At 33.5% G+C, this 17,748-nt stretch overlaps 1 protein-coding gene across 3 annotated transcripts in view; it reads left to right on the top strand.

Annotated features, from left to right (window-relative positions):
• Positions 1-10,746: 10,746 nt before the first annotated feature.
• Positions 10,747-17,748, top strand: part of LOC138706098 (uncharacterized) — a 69,205-nt gene continuing 62,203 nt past the window's right edge. The window contains exon 1 of one of the 3 annotated variants that reach the window (XM_069835058.1): positions 10,747-10,901. The gene's annotated coding sequence lies outside the window, so the exon portion shown is untranslated. Of the gene's footprint in view, positions 11,069-17,748 lie in introns of all 3 variants that reach the window. The other 2 variants (XM_069835057.1, XM_069835056.1) reach the window with 2 other exon arrangements.

Genomic DNA, 17,748 nt, shown 5'->3' with positions numbered 1-17,748 from the left:
GTGCTTCGTGGGCGGGCTTGGTGTTGCCTACACGATCTGTGTCCGGGGTTGTGTTGTTTAATTGTGCTACGCACGCGGGTTTGATGTTGGTTTTTCTTAATGCCGGATACCAGGCCTTATTAACCTTGAGGCCTTCCTCTTTGCAATTGAAATTGTTCTTATGTTTATATATTTCAATCTCCTCTCACGCACATTCGAGCGCGGACCGAGGCAACAACAGCAAGTCGCCCCCCTCACACACTATATATACGACGATGCAGCCAGCGCAGACTGTAATCAGCATGCGCAGTAGAACCAGCCGCACCAGCAATCTACACCACTGAAGATGTTCACCGCAGCAGTGAATGAAATGTTTGGTCACACAACCAACAGACCACGGCCTCATAGCCCGGAAGACTTTTCTCCTATCTATAAAATAGTTATATTACCAATTGTTTTGTATGTTGTGAAACTTGGACTCTCACTTTGAGAGAGAGGAACATAGGTTAAGGGTGTTTGAGAATAAGGTGCTTAGGAAAATATTTGGGGCCAAGAGGGATGAAGTTACAGGAGAGTGGAGCACGCATTGTATTCTTCATTCATTCATTTATTTTATTCCATAGATCTTACATGAGCAATGAAGCTCAAGTCAAAATTTTACAGTATTACAATTACAATTTTTACAAATTTTTACAGTTTTACAATTTAGTAATTTTCTACAATTTTTACAATTTTTTGCAATTTTTTACAATATTTTGGCGAGATGTAGTGAGATGAGATGAGATCCGAGGATTCGCCAAAAGATTACCCGGCATTTGCCTTTTGGTTGGGGAAAACCTCGGAAAACCCCAACCAGGTAATCAAATCAAAGGGATTGATGCCAAGGACTCACCATAGACCATCCGGCTTCAATCCCATGGCTGGGGAAAACCTCGGAAGAAACCATTTAATGAGATCAAAGGGGGATCCAACCCAAGCCCGAATGCAGCTCTGGATCAGCAGCCCAGCGAGTCTGCCAACTGAGCTACATCGATGGCTCTACTGAAAATATACAATACATAGCCAATCAGATTATGAAATTTACAAACACAAACCATCATTCATCAGTTGAGCTATATGTATAATACTAAACAAAATACTATGTCACCTGACATAATTAGGAAAATTAAATCCAGACGTTTGAGATGGCCAGGGCATATAGCACATATGGGCGAATCCAGAAGTGCATATAGAGTTGGGAGGCCGGAGGGAAAAAGACCTTTGGGGAGGCCGAGACGTAGATGGGAAGATAATATTAAAATGGATCTAAGGGAGGTGAGATATTATGATAGAGACTGGATTAATCTTGCTCAGGATAGGGACCAATGGCGGACTTATGTGAGGGCGACAATGAACCTCCGGGTTCCTTAAAAGCCAGTAAGTATTATTAGTTCATACTAATTCTAATTACCAACATAATATGCGAAAAGTCCAGGAGGAAAATATAATATTTCATAAATAAATTATTGAACCATTTAGGAAACACCTTGCAATATAAAGATTTATTTTTATTTTATTTATGTGCAAGACATTATTATTATTATTATTTCAGTACGTGTGATTTTACCAAGCCTCTACAGTCTGGGCTGCGCGGAACGAAGAAACCGGGGAAAATTGAATGCTGCGCTTGCCGCCATGATGTTGGAGAGCAGACGCATAATAGCAGTACGTAAATCACACAATTTAACGCTGTGATGATATAAAATTGACAGATTATGTCCATTTTCGACGTTTAACGTAAAATCAGGACGAAATAAATATAGTCAAAGTTTCATTGATAGTCTATGGGTCAGAGCATTAAAGGAAAGAAAATACGTACGCAGCAATTGATAGAAAACATGATCATACATCCATAAATAGGCCTACACAATACACATTATAGAATGTATAATTTTACGTTAATCGGCATATTGTTAGGTTTCAGAGAATCGAAAATTATATTAACATACACTACTCTTAGATCACAAGACATAAATACATGCACCTTGATTACACAAATTTTTATTATAATCAAATTCTTAAGTGAAATAAATATGTGATAATCAGTATAGACCTGTTAAGTTTTAAAGAATAGAAAATTATATTACCGGTACTTTTAGACCACAGGACATAAGTAACCACGCAAAATATAATATGCAAAGGTAGCAAAATTGCATTGCATTTATAAGTCATTCTTCAATTAATAAAGGGAATGCTATCGATTATAAAAAAGTAGCCTCTCATGCCTAATACATTGCAAATAATAGGTAACATGAAGACCTAAAAACTAAACATAATCACATTATGTAAAAAAAAACATACTTTTTATGAGTGAATTTCTTTACATAATATATTGTTATTTTAAATAAATAAATAAATATATGTCATTGCTTGCGGAGTAATAGTACGTAATTTTATGCACATATCTTATATCAATAAGATGAAAAAAAAATGTTATGTTTTATTTAACTGCAGAGGTTATATCAGCGTCGCCAGATGTGCCGGAGTTTTGTCCCACAGGAGTTCTTTTACATGCCAGTAAATCTACTGACATGAGCCTGTCGCAATTAAGCACACTTAAATGCCACCGACCTGGCCTGGGATCGAACCCGCAACCTTGGGCATAGAAGGCCAGCACTATACCAACTCGCCAACCAGATCGACTCAATAAGATGACCCCCCAGTGAAAAATAATGCACTAGGAATATCTGCAAAAACAAAACAACAACAAAAATTGCTGTGCAAGTGACAGCATAGACCACTCACAAATATAAAGTAATTTTAAATAAGCACTTTAACCCAACTTGAAAAGAAGACAACATACCTCTTGATTCTTGAAAAGGGGGGAGGGGGTTAAGATAAATTCTGTCTGATGATGACTTAAAAATTGAGTCATTAAAGTGTAAGATATTATAATAGGCCTTCACATAAGTTAGGTAACTATTTACATTTATAACCAAAATGAAAGATAATATTGGGAATCCCTGCAAAACAAATTCATGTGCAATTGACAATATAGATACCCCAAAAAACCCATTTTAAATGAAAAGATAACAAATTCTTGAAAGGATGGCTTCTGATAGATTCTGCCAGATGACTGAAGTGTAAGTCTAAATAATTCACTCAGTGGGATTTCTCTACAGTCTGATATACCTGTACTAACAATTAAGTATTCTTTATTGTCGTAAACTAATAATAATAATAATAATGGTTTATTTTAACTGGCAGAGTTAAGGCCATTCGGCCTTCTCTTCCACTCAACCAGTATGATAAAAAATTACTACAGTGCTATGAATATAACATTACTACTGATTGATTTTTAATGATGTTGATAGTGTAACAACAGAGATAATGTATCGTACCTTTTGCAAATGGCTTGAAAAAATTAAACAGGGATGGTACAGCATCATCTTTCAAAATTGCCATTACTTTTCCAAAAATCTGTGTCATTAAAATGAGCCGAACACAATTTTACGTAGGTGAAGGCACAAATTTATCTCTTTTAATAGCAACAAGCCACTTTGCAAGTAGCTCGGGCTTCGTCAAAGGGAACCTGTAAAGATAGATTGTTGCCAAATTATAAATTTTTTCAACTACGGTATCTAAGATATACCGTAAACTGCGGTAAAGAGGATCACATGTGGTAAAGTGGATCATATGTGTATTGTTAGATAAGTCAGCGCCACATGGATCACACATGCAAAGAAAACTATTTTTAGTGACACTTATAGAAGAAAGGTTTTCTTTTCATGTGTGATCCATGTGGCGCTGCCTTATCTAGGCAATACACATATGATCCACTTTACCACATGTGAACCTCTTTACCCCAGTTTACGGTACATGTGTTACAGTTTCAATGTAGCCTCCAGAATTCAATTTAAGGCACAGATGCATTATAGGGGCCAATCTCCTTATTGGTTGAATGGTATGAATGCTACTATCGATATGTATTGTTATTATAATCGACATAAAATGTATTGCCAACTTCTAAATTAACCGTCGGTTCTATTTTGTTGACTTGTAGCCTACTTTGCTGGGATACATCGTTAGATATAGGCCACTCTTTCACTAAACCTGGAGTAATTTAAGCTTATTTATCAAATATGATTCTACTTACTGTTTTTTTATATGCTCACCTGTATGTAATTTCTATTTTATACATATTTCATTGTTACTTTCCATCCGAAGATCATTACGAACGATGAATATTACTTAATATCTCCTATCTTTCTTCAAATAGTGTTTATATGCCATGTTAATTTTTATTTGTTTTCATAAGTGAACAATGATGCACATTGGGAGCAACATATAAGAAATTATTTTCCTACACAATCGACGCTAAATTCACGTTGTTTTGAAATTATTAATTGAAGATGGTTTGCTTATTGTTTATTACACGCACATTTGTATATAATTTTTATTCCATACGTTTTTTTTCTATCCCAAGATCATTAAGAATGGTGAATATTATTGATACTTGTTTCCTGTACTTCTTAAAATAATGTTATGTGGCACGTTAGTTTTTATTTATCGTTATTTACGTAAAAATGATGCGCCAAAAAATAATAATAATTTCGTACTCACTCCACATCCTATATATTCACATTTGTTTTTCAGTGATTTATTAAATAATGTACCGGTATTTAAGAGACAAGTTATACCACAGTCTAATATATAGTCGCGCAACTTCAACACTTTTTTTGCCAACATCCGCGACACTAGCGCCCAAGCGGCAGGCAAGGCACTGGTCATAGGGTTAAACTATAAAACGTCTTTGACGAATACCAACTTCCTTTGATGTACCGACAAGCGACGGATCACTTCCGAAGGCAAACCAAACGATCGGTTTGCCTTTGCTGCGACGTACACACGTACCGATTTCAATCAACGAATGCAATCGTTTGTCGTTCGTTCGCTAAGTGTGTACGCACCTATAGAAGGTTCGTTCCAACAACAGTCAGGAACCGTCCGTAACCATCGTGAGCATGCGCAGTACAGAAAAAATGTTCCAACACAATCCGAACCAGTCCTGAACCGGAAACATGTACTGCAGTCGGGCGTTCCAACAAGCTTTTGACACGGGTTCGGAACTGTCAAAAATAGTCCGCGGATTGAGGCATGTACGGAAGAGTACGCAAGACTCGCATGCGCATAAGCTCACCAACGTCTCCTGGATACTGAAGAAAGACATGATCGACTATTCACATCAATGAGGTTAAAGATGAAAAGTGACGGTGCAGACGAATAATAAAACTAGAGATTTAATTTAAATTTTCGCCAAAAAGAAAGGGAATGGAAATTATTTGGGTATTTAAATAGTTAATTACAATTTCAACATGCAGCTTTGATTAAAAGTATAATAAATAACGTACATACATTAATAATTAAAAAAAAAAGAACTATTTTTAGATGAGAGTCCCCCAGTACACGACATTGAATTAGCGGAATTCTTGCCTTCCATATTTTTTGTCATCTTTTTATAGAAAATGATCGAAGTTATATTTTCTGCAATTAGAATTAGCTGCGAAACGATAATAATTAAGCATCCCGTTTCCCGTTCTTAGCAAAGATGATCACAGTTATAGCATCTCTGGATTTAGTACATAACGAACCGCGAAAGCGTTTCAACAGAGTCCAGTCCAGTTTCAATCCCATAGCAGATGCTCAACTAGCGCATGCGCATAAGATGGTACAGGAACCGTACATGAACTGATCCATGAACCGCTTGTTGGAACGAACCTAGAATGCGCTCATTAAGAAATTAATAATATTACTGTCTAGTGATGGGCGAAGTTGTTCTTTTCCCGGAACAGTTCCGGCTGTTCCAGTTCCGGAAAAATACTGTTCCAAATAACAGTTCCGAAATAACAGTTACAAGTAGAGATGTGTCTGAATCGTTCACTGGTGCGAGCTATCTCTTTGACTCTCGCTCCATTTGAGGAGTCGTACAGTACCACTGCCATCGTGATCTCATACAGGCCGTAAGGCAGACCACGTGACTCCCTTAACAGCTGATCGCGAAAGGCGGTCTTTCAACCATATGATTTAGTTGCAGTGCATGAAGAATAACATATATTTCTCTGAAATGCAGTGTAATTGCGTCAGTAAAATTTTAAACAGTGATTGTGAGACACTTGAGACACAATTTACTTGCAATTTAAGGTATAATATTATTTTTGGTGTGAAAATTACGTTGTTGCAGGCAAAGTTCGTATGTGTAATACCTGCCTTTATTTCGATTAAATATTGCGCCCTTATGTGGTTAAGTGAAATTTTGGTCTTATAAACAGTAGGCTAAATATGTGTAATAATATATACCTGAAAGTGAAACATTGACTGGCATGTAAAGTAAGTTGTGCTTAGGCCTAAGTGCAGCGTTACCGATGTTACTCTTGTCTAATCCATTATTGTTAGTTTACCGTATTTGTCTTATTAAATTTAAATTATTGCGCCCTTTTTATTTGTGAATAACCTACATTATACGAGTAAATAATACGACGTTTGATAATATACACAATTTGAACTTAAAACGAGATACATATAGAATATTACGAAAAATTATACCCTATAGTTTTCATTACTGTTACAGTATCTAGAATTGTAATTAGTTGAAATAAAGCACTCATGCTTCATTACGAAATTCTTGCACATTCATTTATGCACGTTTCAACAATTTTCAGTTGTATCGCACGCATATTTTAATGTATTGAAGTTATAGGTTATGTTTATTCTATCAGTACTTGCCTTATTTCCATATTCGCAATTATGCATTATAATTAAGCATAACGCTACGTATAACTCATAAATGCAATTTGTCTACACTTCAATTGTATTTATTCGTTTCAGACGGTACTCCAGTCTGAAGTTTGATTAGTTTAATATGTTACTAGGGCTAAACTAGCGCTGAGGTAGTTCCCTTCGTATTCATACATCTTGCATATACAAATTAGTTCGGTTCGTTCAGGATTTTAATATGCCTTGCTTATAGGATCAAATGCATCTCCACAAAAAATAAATTCAACTGTTTTCAGTTCAGAAATTACCGGAACTATACCTCAGCGCTACTAAGTAATATGACGTATGTACATTTCATAGGAGGGACTGTGGTGAATTTTCTACCTATAAGTAAGGACGGTAACCGTGTTCTGAAGTTTATCCTAAAAAATATATTCTTCTTTATTAAATCTCAAAACCGTTTTCGTTCTCAACTTAAGCCTAAAATGTTGACGCAGATAGGTTATGTTAACATGATAAATTCTCTTCACATAAAAATAACACAGTTTTATTTATTATTCCTGCCACATTATGCAACACATTAATGGAACTTATGCACATATTACATTGAATAAAAATTTAATTGTATTATTTATTTGTTCCCTACTATACTGGGTTGTAATGAATTGTATTTATCTAACCTACCAGATTAACACACAACTGTACATACACTAATTTCATAGGAGGGACTGTGGTAAATTTTGTACCTACAAGTAAGGAAGGTAGATGTGCTAAATTAAAATCACAATATAAATAATTCTTCTTTATTAAATCTCAAAATAGCTTCCATTCCAAACTTAAAATGTTGATGCAACCAGGTTATGTTACCATGTAAAACTCCGTTCACATTAAAATAACACAGTTTTGTAATTATTTCTGCAACATATTATGCAATAAGAAGTGTGAAGGGGTCGTATACACACATTACATTAAATAAAATTGAGCGCTGACACGCATTAAAGTAATATATTTCACTCAGCTCCATATACTCAAATAGAAAAGCCCGACTCATCGAGTGACGTCACACAACCTGCATTACGGCCTGGTCTAGATCACGATGGCAGTGACAGCACCCTCCCTCTTCCCCAAGCAGCTCGCACGTACGTTATCGGCATGACGACATAGCACACGTTTCTCAATAGATGACATCCCAATGCACATTCGAATCTGTTTGGAAACTTGCTGTGTATGCGGACAGAAGCTTCGTGTTTATTAGATGAACAGCTGTTGAATACAAGGTCAGATTGCAACACTAATTGGTATATGAAGTCATGAAGACACGGTAACCAACTAAAAAAATTAACATCTCATTTAAAACGTGTAGTATGTAATTTTTGTTCTCCGTGTTCCGTAGTAAAAAAGAACTAAAATTATTTATTTTTATTTTTACGTTTCTTAATGCTTAGTTATGATGATAATAATAATTACATTATAATTTGATACATAATAAAAATATATAACTACTGTATATATTTATACATTAGCAGTAGTGAAACCTGAAATTCCCACACTGAGTAAAATGTTAGAAAAGCATCTGTACCAAAGTGTAATAATTTAAACTTCGCATCACACCTCGCTCTCTGTCATTACTTATGATCACACTACAAGGATTTCAATTTCCATGCTTCCTCATCCATCCACGTGAGAGTTCCAAGTACAACATAAAGAACGACGAGAACAGTGTACCCGGTGCTGTCATTGGTTCAACGGAACAGGTTCCGACTGTTCTCTGTTGTCTCGGAGTCGGAACCACAGTCTAATATATATTAGGTCGGAACATACCTTGTGCAACGCAGTACTGCGAGCCCGCAACAGCTGGGCAAGTGAGCAGCTTGGAGTCGGAACAATGTTATTTCGGAACAGGAGGTTCAAACCTACTGTTCATTTTTGCAACAGTTCCGAGACCGGAACAGTTCCAAAATAACTGTTGTGTTATTTTTTACCCACCTCTATACTGTACGTATTTTATGACTCGTGCCAGAGCCTTCTTTAGTTACAAGCCGGGGCCATACGTCGGCAACACTGTAATTAACTGTCACCCGGAGGCTGACCGTACAGTACACGTGTTTGTGCTAATGCCGATTTTCAATGTAAATTAATGTTACAATATAAGTGTGTGTCGATGGAATTATGTTTGCGGTCGTACCAAACGTTAATTGTTGATGTATTATAAACTAAATGAGTGTTGGTGATAAAAACAAGACAATAAATGAAAATAAAATAGTTGCAGTCTTTGGGAATTTTTACGGTTATGGATGACAAAGTAATTGACTATTCTATTAAATATTGTATAACCACATTTTTATATTCTTATTTGTGGTTTGTGTGTATCAGAATTCTAGTCAAATTGTTGGGTCTCGCCTGCTATATCAATAAAGTTACGCCGTTGGTTTTCAAAGTCATTGTAAACAGCTGTTTTGTGATCCCATAAATGTTGCAGTTTTGTGGAAGATTCGGAATGCCTGCTATACGTCAGAACTATCTATAATTTGTAGATGCATATAATCACTTCGTATTTACAGGATTTAAAATCCACTGAGTTTACGCTAATTGATACATACATGTACTTAATAGATAATGTTGCGTTTTGTTACGTATTATGTTGAAGGGATCTGTTTTCATTTTTTCATAGATTGTTTTACTTGGCTTAACTGTATTTACATCCTCATACTTTTATTATAATAGGAATGTCAATATTTCTTCTGTTTACATTTTATTTTAGGCCTATTTGCATAATTCACATTCTTAGCTTGTTTTCTGTAGTTATATTTATTTAAAATTATATTTTAAAAAGTTTATAACAAATAATTTTGGCCAGGTTCAAACTAAAACTGGCTTCCTGGACATCTGAAATATTTATAGAAAAGCACGACATAATCATATGAAATTAAAATGCATATGATATCCTACACCTTTCATGTCAGAGGTGAAACAACATTAAGCAGCAAAACATTATCAATTTACTAGCCACATAATGGTTAATTGATTGGAATAGGGTATTGCGAAAGTACGTCATTATTTTATTTATTTTTGGTACAAGTAACATTTCTTTAAGTATTTATTTATTTTCCCTTGTACCATCAATAAAAAAACAAATATGTTTTTATTTGCTTTTAATTATAAGTGTAGTTGCTACGACACATAGGCACACAGCACTTTCTAGGCATCTGAAATATTTGTAGAAAAACACGATAGATAATCGCATAAGATAATATGAAAATATATCCTAAACCTTTCACAGATGGAACACCTTTAAGTCGCAAAACATTGTCAATTTGCTAGCCACAAAAATTTGTTAACTGAATGGAACTTAAGAATACTGCGTAGGAACTTACGTCTTTATTGCATTATTGATTTTATTATTTTCGGTGCAAGGAATATCTTTTTTATTTATTTATTTACCTTCGTACTATCAATAAAAACATGTATTTTTTGTAATTATTGTAAGTGGCAGCCTTTGTATGTAAGTAGCCTACTTACGCCGTATTTTGAAGTATAGCTAATTGATTGCAATAAAACACTATTTTCGAACCCATAATAATTTACATCACTACTATGAATCTTGATCTTACTTTTGTGCATGAAGTAATATTGAAAAAATACGCGTTACGTATAACGAAAGCAATGAGCAAACACAATGTCACTCTAAAATCTCCCGCCTCCACTCTGCGTTGCCAAACCTACCCATGCCCCGGCTTGTAACTAAAGAAGGCTCTGCTCGTGCAAAACGTTTATGAAACAGAATTTAGTCGGTTAATAAAATTATTTTCATGACTGTAATGCTATTACTTAATATTATTACTGTATTTATGAAACAGGCCCCTGCACTTGCTATAATTATATTTTTGTCTGCCTTTATAGCGGGCAATCAGCGATTGTGAATGTTTTCTGACATTTGCTGATGATTTGTACGTTGCTTCAAACAGCGAACGAACAACGAAGTTTTGCTTCATCATTCGTTCGTTGTTCGTTCGCTAAGTGTGTACGCACACGTGATCCTCACACATAGCACAGAAAACACAACTATGTAGTCACAGGAAGTGTCAATTTATTGGAAATGTGATTACTGGTTTAAGCGAGGTTATCAACTTATCAGTTTCGTACTGTTCTGGATAGTCCGATAACGCAGAGTAGGTTTATTTTCACATACCTCTTGAATATTACGTGTATTTTATCATAAAACACATTTTCGTTCCTGATTTCAAGCCAAGATGGCTAGCCCTCTTGTTCCAAGCATTGCAACATTGAAAGAACAAAGATGGATTATGATGGAACCTCGTGATTTGTAAGGTAATCGGTATGTAATTTATGTCTTGAACAAAGGCCTATATGTTATGTTGTTAACCCTTAAGTAGCCGCGTGAAACAAATGGACACAGGTAGTCGCGTGGGAGTTGTTTTGACCCCCAAAGAAAATCGAAAAAATTAAGCCCCATAATGACATTTTTTGTAAATCACTTTACTTATAGTATTAGTTTATAAGTATGTGAAACATTTCTACTCTAAAAAACCACAAAAATTTGAGTGAGGTTACACAGAAAATAACACAATTGCAAATCCTGCAAAATATTCATGGATGTTAATCGAGTAAAACATGAATTTACATAACATAAATTATTAAGTTAGTACCGTCCAAGGTAATGAAGACTTAATAAAATTCAAGATTAATACGCTTGTGGAGGAATTCACACATATTCATCATTTTCCCTATCTTCTAGGCACGCTACGCATACGTGTTTCAAATTACTTTTATACATAATTTTCCTGGATTCGACATAAAAATTGCTTGTTTTATTGTCTTTGTTTCTTGGAAAAATCACATCTTGCACGTCGGGGATTCTCCTCTGTTTCGTTCGCCTGTGGGGAGGGGGCGATTTTAGCAAGTTTAGCAGCACTAGTTCGAATATGTCTTGGAATGTGGCTAGTCATTGCTTTCTTCCCTATTTGTTTTTTGGCCAATTCATAGCCAATTTCTATATATATATATATATATATATATATATATATATATATATATATATATATATATATTCTAAGATTGTAGTGTGAGGGCTGTTGTGAATAAATATGGCTTAGGCATTGATATAATTCGTTACTTTTTCCAAATGAAAGAAACTCGGGTTATCTGAATTAAGCCTATTCAAAATAATTTATAAATTAAATAAACATAGAAAAAAAAAAGAAGTTACACTATTAGTCGCGTGTGGGTCAGTCTGACCCAGTGACAAATCAACACGTCCTAACTCACCCAATGTAGCTGTTAGACTAACAACAAAGACAATGCAAGAGGATTCCTCTTGAGACAATGGCAGAAAAGTATCCTTGTTTTAGGAAGGTATGGAAATAAAGAACAGTACCGGTATGGCCAACGTAATAATGAAAATACAGCTAAATTTAAATACTCATAGATCAATTTGACCCCCACGCGACTACTTAAGCATTAAACTGAGACCCCCTGATGGTTTGTCTATGAAGATCTTCCCCAAACGAACATCGCTGACGATTGAAATTGTCAGCGTTCATCGTCAGAGAGTGGTTCCTTTACCGGCGAACTTCGTAGGTGAATAGTAAATTGTTTTAGCCTATATAGTTGACCATGCTGATCAGCTGATAATGGATGATAGTCTGATAACGTTACAATATGAATTTTGCTTTGAAAAGCAAGTATGGATCTTAAAAGTAGCTAATATGTTTAGAAATAGATATAGAGGCCTGTTTTAATTCATTTATATTGAGACATCTTGAAATTGATTCTATCAAATTTAAGGAATATTTCAGACTTTCTCCTGAATAATTTAATTTTGTTCTAAGGTTAATTGAAAATGATATTATAAAATTAGACCCACAAAATTTGTTCAGAAACAAATAAGCCTAGTTGAAAAATTAGCAGTAACTTTAAGGTAAATACTAATGATATAAACACTTTATGTTTACTTTTTACAATGTTATTTTTTTTTCATTTAGGAGCATTTGCTTGGTAAATAATACTACAAATAAAAAAAAATAACGTGAGAAGGAGTTGTTGCACTTCTCTCCTTTGTTTGGCATCCCAGTTCATATACTATTTGACACTCTAACCTAGTTGAAATTGAAAGCCATAAAATCTACTTCAGTCCCTATCATGCTTAAAATGAGAAAAAAAAAAGACTGATTTTTTTTATCTTATTGGGAAAGAAAAAACTAGAAAGGGTGAAATTAAATTACAGTATAGAACTATTATAAAGCAATTGTTTTACATTTTATGTTGTCATTCGACTTAACATTTTTCCATCCTTTCATGTTATCATTTTTAAAATTATAATAATTGTTCAGAAATATAATGCCTAGGCCTACTGGTCACAAGTTTCTTCAATTGTTTTAACTACCATACCATACCGGTAGTTAAAAAAAAAAAAAAAAAAAAAAAAAACATGGGATATCTACATCATAAAATAATATTAACATTTTCTGTATTGAAATGTTTTTTCAGTGTATATGACAACCTGAATCTATAAAATTGTACATACTCTTCACTAATTAACATTGTGAAGAGCGTGGTGAGTCAAAATAACTGACAACTAAAAACGAGAGGATTTTATTAATTCAGTCACTCATCTATGTTCTACATGTGCAGGAATGCCGGCTATTTTAAACCACCCTTGTTGATCAACTAAAAGTAACTTACGAGATCTTTAGGGTAGGCCTACCTACCTTCAATTCCACATCACAATCTTAACTAAAACATTAGGCCTATTTGCATTTTGTAGAATCAGACAACTTCTTGAGATCACTACTTACAACATAATCAGTAATAAAAAATTAAGATAATTTGAGTATTTTTATTCATTTCATTATACCATTATTCTTCTACAACACCTTCAAACTCAATATTTTCTAGGAACGACACCACCGCATAAGTACTTATGTCCTTATTGCATTACCGAATTACTTATTTCATTCATTCATTCATTCATTCATTCATTCATTTATTTTATTCCATAGATCTTACATGAGCAATGAAGCTTTAAGATGTGGAACATGTCAACATTTTACAATATTACAATTACAATTTTTACAAATTTTTATAGTTTTACAATTTAGTAATTTTCTACAATTTTTACAATTTTGTACAATTTTTTTTACATTTTGGCGAGATGTAGTGAGATGAGATGAGGTCCGAGGATTCGCCAAAATATTACCCGGCATTTGCCTTTTCGGTGGGGGAAACCTCGGAAAAACCCAACCAGGTAATCAAATCAAAGGGGTTGATGCCAAGGACTCGCCATAGACCATCCGGCTTCAGTCCCACGGCTGGAGAAAACCTCCGAAGAAACCAAAGTCCAAAGGGGGATCCAACCCAAGCCCGAACGCAGCTCCGGGTCAGCGGCCCGGCGAGTCTGCCGACTGAGCTACATCGATGGCACTACTAAAAGTATACAATACATAGCCAATCAGATTATTAAATTTACAAACGCAAACGATCATTCATAAGTTGAGCTATATTATAATACAAAACAATTTAATTAAATTTAAGGCATAAACAATTCAACCAGTTGTGATATACAGAAATTGATAATACATATCATGCAAACTACTTCAAATTACAAACACAAACAATTTATCAGTAGAGCTATATAGATTACTATTCAATTTAAAGCATATACAATTCATCGGCCAAAACTATACAAATATATACAATACAAAGTAGCATACTTTCATTAAGCTATACAAATTTGTGCAATTAATATCAAGTAGATTAATTCAATTTATAATCATAAACAATTCATCATTTGAGCTATACATATTACCATTCAATTTACAGTAGGTCTATATACAATTCATCAGTAGAGCTACACAGACTAGTAATCATTTTAAGAACATATACAATTCATCAGCCAAACTATACAAACATATACAATCAAATTAGTTCAATTTACAAACTTATTTTCGTTAAGCTATACAATTCATATGAAGTAGATTTATCCAATTTATAAGCTTAAACAATTCATCAGTTGACCTATAAAGTATACTATTCAATTTACAGTACATACAATTCATCAGTTATGCTAAACAAAAAATACAATACATAGTAAACAGATTAAGTCAATATAAAAACATATTTTAGTTGAGCTATATAAAATTGTACATGTCATTTAAGTAGAATAATTCAATTCACAAGCATAAACAATTCATCAATTGTGTAGAAGGTATGAGTATGTAGAAATTTGGTTAATTCTTTTCTGAACCTTTTCTCGTTGTTCTTCAAATCTTTAAGATAATTAGGCAGTGCATTGAAGACTGTCATACATGAATAGCGAACTCCTTTTTTAAAAAAGCTTAGACTAACAGAGGGTAGATGAAGATCTGATTTATGTCTTATATTAAAATGATGAATGTCTTGATTAGTACTGAATTTATCTTGGTTCTTAATATACAGCATCATTAGGGAAAGAATGTATTCACAAGGTAAAGCCAAGATTTCTAAGTTTCGGAAAATATTTTTACATGAGGTCCTTTTATGCACACCGGCCATTATTCTTATAGCTTTCTTTTGTAAAACAAAAACGTGTTTAGCTTCAGACGAGTTACCCCAGAATATTAATCCATATTTCATTACAGAGTGAAAATATGCAAAGTATGACATTTTAAGTAAGTTTATATCACCAATAGTAGATAAGGATCTTAATGCATAACAGGCAGAGCTCAATTTACGAGTAATACATTCTATATGCGTTTTCCAGTTCAAGTGATTATCCAATTCTAAACCAAGAAACTTTGTGCTTTTAGATTCTTTGAGATGAGTTCCATTTGATCGAATACTGTAAGAAACCTGAGAACTAAATTTGACTGCACTGGTTTTATCAACATTAAGTGCTAGTTTATTTGCATGGAACCATTCATTCATTAGATTCAGCACTGTATTAGAAGTGTTTATAAAATGATCGTATTGTTTGCTTGAAATAATTACACTTGTATCATCTGCAAATAAAATTACATGGGATGAATTGTTTATGGTCAAGGCTAAATCATTAATATAAACTAGAAACAACAATGGACCTAAAATTGACCCCTGCGGAACACCATGTTTAATATTTCTAAATTCTGAATAAGTAACTTTATGACTATTTGGTACATTTACTTCTACTTTTTGTTTTCTATTTGATAAGTACGATGTAAACCAACCCAACATCTCATCTTTAATACCATAAAACTTCAATTTTTTTACTAATATACTATGGTCTACACAATCAAATGCTTTAGCCAAGTCACAAAAAATCCCACCTACATGTAGTTTCGAATTTAATGAATTTAGTATTTCATCCACCAAACTAAAAGCAGCATTCTCTGTCGATTTTTGTTTTCTAAATCCAAACTGTTCTAAAACTAATATATTGTTGGACTCCAGATAATGATATAATCTATTATACATAACTTTCTCAAACACTTTTGAAAATGTTGTTAATAATGATATGGGTCTGTAATTAGCAATAGTACATTTATCTCCCTTTTTGTATATTGGTTTTACTATTGAATATTTGAGTCTTTCTGGAAAAATACCACATTGCATTGACAAATTGCATAGATAGCTTAACGGAGGGGATAATATTTCAGAACAAGCTTTCAGAACTTTACTTGGAATTTCATCATATCCAGAGGAATATTTTGTTTTTAGTTGTTTTATCACATGCATGATTTCTGCTACGGTAGTGGGAATAAATTTGAGACCTAAAAACTCAGTGTTAAATGCATCAGTTAGGTAACCAAGTGCAGCATCTTCTGCACAATCTTGAATGTTTAAGTTCTGAATAATATTTATATAGAAGTCGTTAAAATGATTTGCAATTGATTTTGGGTTATCTATTTTACTATCATTGATTTTAATGCAAGTAATATTTTCACTCTTTGAATATCGATTATTGATTAAAGTTTCATTTTTAATAATATTCCAAATAGTTTTAATCTTATTATCTGAATTTTGTATTTTTTCATTCAGATACATTTTCTTTGCATCTTTTATAACTTTTGTCAAAGTTTTACAGTAATTCTTGTAGTAATTAAGAACATGAGGATCATCACTATTCCTACTCATTAAATATAGATTCCTTTTCCTAGCACATGATATTTTAATTCCCTGAGTTATCCACATGTTTTTACTGTTACATTTTTTCACCACCTTGACTGGAAAACATTCATTGAAATAATTCGTAAATGTAGTGAAAAATGCATTAAATTTAGTATTAATATCAATGGTATCAGTACTATATACATTTTCCCAAGATTCATTTTGTAGACATGTATTTAAATGATGAAGAGATTCAGCATTTATAATCCTTTTTTTTTATTTTTAGATTAACACTTTGGAATTTTTCACTCATATTGAAAACACTTAGAATTTGTGCATCGTGATCAGACAGGCCATTGACTAATGGTACTGTTGAATAGGAATTCAATCTACTTTTATCTATAAATATATTATCAATGGCAGTACTACTTCCAGCTTGTGTTCTGGTTGGAAAACTTACTGTGTGACTAAGATTATAAGTTTCAAGAAGTGAGTTTAATTTTCTTTTACGTGAGCTTTCTGATAGATAATCTATGTTTATGTCACCACAGATTACAAATTCGGTATGTGGTTTATAAAGTCTTTTCAATAATGAATCTAAGTTAGTTGTAAATTTCTTATAATCTCCCATTGGCGCCCTATAAACACATAAGATAATTAAATTTGATATCTCATAACCAATTTGTATTCCACAGATTTCAATATCTTGTTCAAGGCAAAAATCAGATATATCAATTTTACTAAATAATAGATCCTCTCTGATAAAAATACAGGCACCCCCTTTTTGGAAGACATGTCTACAGAAATGAGAACCTAATACATATCCATGTAAAGACAGTTGTAGTATTTCCTGTTGCTTCATATGATGTTCAGTTATACATAATATCTGAGGTTTATGCTTTTGAGTTGCTAAAGAAGTGATCAATTCATCAGTTT

The sequence above is a fragment of the Periplaneta americana genome, chromosome 9 (assembly GCF_040183065.1).
Source record: "Periplaneta americana isolate PAMFEO1 chromosome 9, P.americana_PAMFEO1_priV1, whole genome shotgun sequence".
NCBI classification, from domain to species: domain Eukaryota; kingdom Metazoa; phylum Arthropoda; class Insecta; order Blattodea; family Blattidae; genus Periplaneta; species Periplaneta americana.
Note: the sequence above shows the minus strand (reverse complement) of the source record. Positions and strands in the feature narration are given on the sequence as shown.